Genomic DNA, 7,174 nt, shown 5'->3' on the forward strand with positions numbered 1-7,174 from the left:
TCTCTCTCTCTGTCTCTCTCTCTCTCTCTGTCTCTCTCTCTCTCTCTGTCTCTCTCTTTGGTCTTTTTGAGGCAGGGCCTCCCTGTAGCCCCAGCTGTCCTGGAACTCACTATGTAGATCAGGCTGGCCTTGAACTCACAGATCTCTGCCTGCCTCTGCCTCCCAAGTGGTGGGATTAAAGACATGCACCACAATGATCTGCCTTTCTTTTGTTTTAAATAAAACAATTTACATCCATTCCTCCTTTTCCTTAATTCCCCCACATCTCCACAAGTCCCTCACCCAACTTTATGTATGGATTATTAGATTGGTTGATAGATTGATAACCTACAAATCCAGTTAGTGCTCACCATATGTGTATGGATTTAGAGTCATCCATTAGAAAATAGGAAACCTGCCAGTAGCCACACATTTCAAAAAGAACCCCCCCACCAGCTATTCATTGTTAATAGCTCCTGTGTAAGGAGTCAGACCTGCAGAGCAACTCTTCCATGTTTGCCAGAATTGTGGCTGGTTTGATCTTGTGGAAGTCTTGGGTATATAACAACAGGTGCTGTCACTTTCACAAGTTTGAGAGATATGTCATGTCCATATTATGGCATTTCAAACACTCCTTCCTGTCCTTCAGCTCTTACAGTCTTTCCTCAGTTACTGTGACATAGCTTGAACACTGATGGAGGGGGAAGCCTTTGATAAAGATGTCCCATTTAAGGCTCTTCTGATTGCATTTCAGGCCTTGCCTACAGGAGAAATTTCATGCCTGGAACTGCAGTCCTGGATAAAAGCACATTGTTAGGGAGTTCATAGGCCATAGGTTTGTTGTTTTGTTAAACATTCTTGTCAAATTGACTTCTTAATACTGATATTTATACCAATAAATCTAAGAAACTTTGAACCTGGTCAGAGAAGCTGCTTCTTCTTCTTTTTTTTTCAATAGGCGGTAAAAATTTGGGTGAACCTAAAGATCATTACACTGTGTAGGCTAGTCACAGAATGATGAAAACTGCATGATCTTAATCATATTTGGAATTAGATAAAGTTGAGGACCTAGAGATTTAATGTAGGATTACTAGAAGAAAATGGCTCCCTGAGAAGAGCAGGGAGAAAGGGGCACGTGAGGTATTTCTCAGCAAGTTCTAATTTGCAGTTCAGAGAAATAAGTCTTGGCGTTCTAGGGCTTAGTAGGGTGACTATAGCTGACAATGATGCACTGTATACTTCAAAATAGCTAGAAGACAAAATTGCAAATTTATTCACTATCAAGAATTGATAAGGGAGGAGTTGGAGAGATGGCTCAGCTGTGAAGAGCACTGGCTGCTCTTGTAGAGGACCTGGGTTCAATTCCCAGTACCCACATGGTGGCTAACAACCATACATAACTGCAGTTATAGGGAATCCAACGCCCTCTTCTGACTCTGAGGGCATTGTATGACATGGGTGTACTCAGGCAGGCAATACTCTCATATACATAAAATAGAATTAAAAAAATAAAATATATATAAAAGAATTGATAAGGAAATAGAGCAGATAATTACCCCAATTTTATCCTTACCAAATACATACATGAATCACAATTTCCTATTTGCCTGATAACTATAGACAAATATGAGCTATTAATCAAAAATAAATACAAATAAAATCTTTAAAAATTCTCTAAATAGCCATGAAAAATTATAGTGAAATTAAATGTGTCAAAACAACCTTTACAAATATATTGTTTTCTCCCAAATAATGTTATTCTTATTATAAAGTTTTGTAATTACTGAAATTGAGTTAAAATAAAGATTAGTAACTAATGTTTTCTGTAAATTCCCTCCAAGTGGTCACTGGCTTAACAGTTTCTTCAGCAGATGCATGATATAGGATACATGATATAGATAGATGGTATAGGATATAAGAAAGCTTAAGATAGAAATAAAACACAAAATAAATTTAATAACAGAAGTGTTGAGAAATTAGAGGAAACAAACCAAGAAGATTATTTATGGGAATACAGGAAGACATTCCATTTAGTTATTTCAAATCTGTCACATGACTCATGAAGATGTGTGCCTTCTGTTGAATTCTGAGGGAGTCATTTGTTAGTATGCAAGAGAAATCATTCATCATGGGTTTACTGGAGAGATGGGTGAAGCAATCCATGTCTTGTTGCATATACTGAATCTATCAAATATCATGAATTTCCATTTGATAAATAAAAACTAAACACAAAGGGGTTATTTAAATTACTTATGACATAGGTGGAAATAGCATGGTTTTGCTAACCTTGAAATTATTTCTTGATGTCTTGTGGCAAATGGTAAAGATTTTAAAAAAAGAAACAAAATGAGGTTGAGTCTCTTGAATATATCTTAACTCTTTCCATTTGATTTTAAAGTATTCTTGATAAAGACAGTGATTCATTGCATTTATTACTAAATATAAGTAAGCAAACCTAAGTATGTGTCTCTATATAGTTATATTCCTTTCTTTTTTACTTCAATATAATGAAATATGAAGTTTGTTTTCTCAATTTATGACAATAAATTATGTGGTGGTTTGAATGAAAATGTCCCCCAAGTGTTGGGACATTTTGTCCCCAGATGATGGCGCTGTTTTGGGAGGTTATAGAAGGTGTTGTTATCCTGGAGGAAGCATATCACTGGGGGTGGGCTTAGAGAATTTTTAAGCCTTGCCAGGTCTCCAGTTGTGCTCTTGTGTCCTGTGCCTGCTGGAAGATGTAGAGCTTAGCTTCTGCTCCTCTTCTCCAGCCACCTCTGCCACCATGCCTTCCCACCAAGATGGACTGTAATTCCCCTGGAACTATAAGCTCAAATAAATTCTTCCTTCTATAAATTGCTTGGGTCAGTGTTTCTGTCACAGCAGCAGAAAAGTGATTAATACAGTAATTGGTACCAGAGAGTGGGTTGTTGGCTGTGTAGAACCTGACCATGTGGGGTTTTGAAGAAATGTGTAAGACTTTGGAAGGTTGGGCTAGAAAAGCAGCTGATTGCTACAAGCAGAGATTGACAGGCCATTCTAGTAGGCACCTGGAAGAAAGCAGTGCTGAGAACAATGCAGTTCTAGAGGGAAATAGGACTTAAGCAGCAATTGGGATATTTTGGCAAAGAGTCTGGCTGGAGTCTGCCCATAGCCAAAAAGCTTGCCTGAGGCTAAATTGAAAAGCCATGGGCTAATTTCTCTGGCAGAAGAAATTTCAAGATAGCCTAATGTAGAAATGGTGGCATGGCTATTACTGGTGAATATTATACAGATTTACAGAGAAAAAGAGCAAATGAGGCAGAAAGCAATACAAAATGAACAGTATGGATTGAAAAAAGAGCACAAGGAAGACCAATGTTGGAACCCTGGCATGTGATGGAGAGGGTCCCATTGATAAGGAGATTAAAGTGGTTAAGGAGATTAAAGTGATTAAGGAGGGGGCCTAGATATTCAAACTTAAAAAATGGAGAGAGTGCATCCAGGGCAAGACCACACCCATTTAGGCCTCCAACTTGTGAGAGGAAAATGCTGTAGGGGGCATGGTAGAGAAAAGCTTCTAAAATGGATAAAGCAGGCTGGAGTCCATCCCAAGCTTGAAGACAAAGTTGGCAGTGTTGCTCACCTGGTGCTGGCTTTAGAGGCATGAAAGATGCAAGAGTGAAGGGGTCATCAGTTCTTCCTCCATGGTTTCAGAGAACCTCGGACACCAGGCAGCATGTAGCAGGGGTGCCCCTGCCCAGAGAAGGCCCTGATAGGCAGTTGCGTGAAGCTGTGAAGGTGAAGCCTGGTTGGCAATGGAGACCCCAAGAAGTTCGTGATGCCAGAGCTGTGAGGCATCTGCCAAGAAGACCTGCATACAGGGAGGGGTACCAGCACAAGAGAGATGTGTGTTACAAGCAGCAAAGCTAGAGAGGCTGTGCCATCTAAGGCCTTTGGAAGTAAAGTCCCAGAAGTTGGACATGGAGCTACTGAATTTGGTGTTTGTCCTGCTGGTTTTCGGTCTTGTTTTGGTCCAGTATTTCCTTATTATGTCTCCATCCCTCCCTTTTGGAATGGTAATGTGTATTCAGTTCCACTGTATGTTGGGAGTATGTAATTTGTCTTTTGATTTTATAGAGGCTTACAGTTAAGATATTCACCTGAGTCCACTTTGGACTGTAGACTTTGAAATAGTAGTGAGTTTGATAATGACTATGGGGACTTTTAAAGTTGGACTAAATGCATTTTGCATTTTACATGATCATGAGCCTATGGGGGCCAAGGTGTGGAATGTGGTGGTTTGAATGAAAATGTCCCCCATAGGCTCCAAGTGTTGGGATATTTTATCCCCAGATGATGGTGCTGTTTTGGGAAGTTTTAGAAGGCATGGCTATCCTGAAGGAAGCATATCACTGGGGGTGGGTTTAGAGAATTTTTAAGCCTTGCCAGGTCTCCAGTTGTGCTCTTGTGTCCTGTGCCTGCTGGAAGATGTAGAGCTTAGCTTCTGCTCCTCTTCTCCAGCCACCTCTGCCACCATGCCTCCCTGCCAAAACAGACTGTAGTTTCCCTGGAACTGTAAGCTCAAATAAATTCTTCCTTCTATAAATTGTTTGGGTCAGTGTTTCTATCACAGCAACAGAAAAGTGACTAATACAAATTATGACAATAAATTTACGGCAATAAATATGCACCTCTATTTTTCTGGGTCTAGAGGAATATAGACAAAACAAATTTCTTTTATCCAAGATACAACAAAATGTAATAAACTATTAAGATAAGAAAAACTAGCAGCCAATACCCTGTTCATTCTTGTTAGAAACATGCTCCCTTTAGGTCTTTCTCTTTCACATGATAGAAAGAAATTTCTAAGAAAGGGGACTTTACCAAGGTTGGTAATTCCATGGCACCTTGATTTTCCCATTCTATGTTTAGGGTTAAATCTCAATAATGAATAAATATTTTTACATACTGCTCTGGAACATTGTCAACTATAAGAATTTCCCAAAATATATGATTTATTACTTAAAAATTTTTTTTGATTGATTTTCAAAAATTTTTTTAAATTTATTTTTATTTTATTTTTTACTTTATGTTTGAGTGCTTTGCCTGCAAGGATGTAAGTGCACCACATGCATGTAGTTCATTCAGAGGCCAGAAAAGGGCAATGGTTTTTCTGGAACTGGAGTTAATGGTTGGTTGTTAGGTTCCATATGGATGCTGGGACTATGCTTCAGGTTCTCTGGAAGAGCAACTAATGTGCTAAAGCTCTGAGCCATCTCTCTAGCTCCTTATTAGTTATCTATTAATGAGATGATTTAGAGTTTATTATCTCATCAGTTTATTTTCATCTTTATTTTCTAAAGTCATCAATGTTATTAAATAGAAACAGTCTTATCAGGTGGCCTTAATTTTCATTTCTTAAGTGGTAAGTTCAGGATTTGTTAAGTTTAGGTTGATCTAAATTAAATGTTCACATTTCACATGTATTACCCATATTTTGCCTTTAAGTTTAAGAAAGCTTAAGTAACTAAAAATACAATAAAAGCCAACCTTATTTTACAGGTTAAATTATGAAATTATTTATGGTTATCTTTGGTTATCTATTTTCTTTTCAATAAATGCCCTAATCTAACATGAAATTATATTTCTTTCATTGTAATGGTTGTTTCTGTCTAAAATGAAGGACTGTTGCCATCTGTTCATAGCATTCTAATATTTTCCCATCTCTTCCGGTTGACCTTGCTGTATGTCACTTGAGGATTTAGAGTAACACACATTAATCCTTCTTTTTATTTTCTGCGAGTGTTTATAGGTAATAGTACTAATAGCCTTCATGCTTCATTAAATATTATATTTAATTTGCTGTACAAATTCATATGATGTGAGCCATTAGCTGTCTTCTGAGCCTTTTATAATTGGAAGTTCAAACCATCAATAATATGCTAATATGACTGATTTTCTCAAAGCTGTGATCATAATTCAGATTTAAAATCAGAAGAAAAGATTATTTATAATGACTTAATAATTAACTTTAGTAACAATTAGCATTTTTATTGGCTTTGTTGCCATGGGTCCTTACCCCTTGAAACTTCTTCTGCATTCTAGCCTTTTATAATTGGAAGTTCAAACCATCAATAATATGCTAATATGACTGATTTTCTCAAAGCTGTGATCATAATTCAGATTTAAAATCAGAAGAAAAGATTATTTATAATGACTTAATAATTAACTTTAGTAACAATTAGCATTTTTATTGGCTTTGTTGCCATGGGTCCTTACCCCTTGAAACTTCTTCTGCATTCTACACAGCTATCAATACTCCAGAAACATCTTTTGCTCATTTTCCACTGCAATCTTCGATCTAAGGCAGATATTTACTTTTTGGTTCCACTCAGTTTCTGTTTCTGGCATGAGTATTTCCAGTGAACTAGGATTATGCAGTCTACAAACAATTCACTAATTTGCTAGGGAGTCATGACTGCTAGGGCACATTTTTATTTGTTATGTCAAGTCTCTGTTTTAGGAAAATGTCTTTGGTGCTCTCATTTTGATAGATCCTTCCTGCAGTCAGAAGTGTTTGAGATTTGACTAGTGTTTTTCTTTTGAAAGATCTATTGATTTATTATATATATGTGTGTGTATGTCTGATTATCTGAGTTTGAGTGTACCACATGCATGTAGGAACTCTCAGAGGCCAGAATAAGGTGTCAAATCCCCTGGAATAGGAGTTATAGCAGTTGTGAACCACCTTGTGAGTGGTGGAAACTGACCCTGGGTCCTCTGCAAGAGCAGTAAACACTTAACTGCTGAGCCATCTCTCCAGCCTTTTGATTAGTTTTTTTTTTTTCCTTTTAAGTTTTGAATTAATGGGGTTATATATTTTATCTTGTATTTATATTAAGATTTTAATTTATCAATCATAAATTCCATAAGTTAAAGTAAATTGTGGTTGACTTTAGATTACAGAGATAAGGCAGGAGAATGCTTTCATGAGAACTTTATTTCTTTTTCCCAATTTTTTAAATTGAGGTTTTTTTTGTACTACATATGGTAATACTTTGGGTACAGTACTTGAAACAAAGGAGTTGGTATTGACTTGGAAGCCTTCTCCCTGAAGACTAGCTCTCATAATTGTAGAGGACACTATGCAAGCTGCTAAGGGAGAAAATCAATCAATGATCCAGCCTGGTTGTAAAGTCTAAGAACCACAATG

This window comes from Nannospalax galili, unplaced genomic scaffold, assembly GCF_000622305.1.
Source record: "Nannospalax galili isolate Female #2095 unplaced genomic scaffold, S.galili_v1.0 scaffold65, whole genome shotgun sequence".
Classification (NCBI taxonomy): Eukaryota; Metazoa; Chordata; class Mammalia; order Rodentia; family Spalacidae; genus Nannospalax; species Nannospalax galili.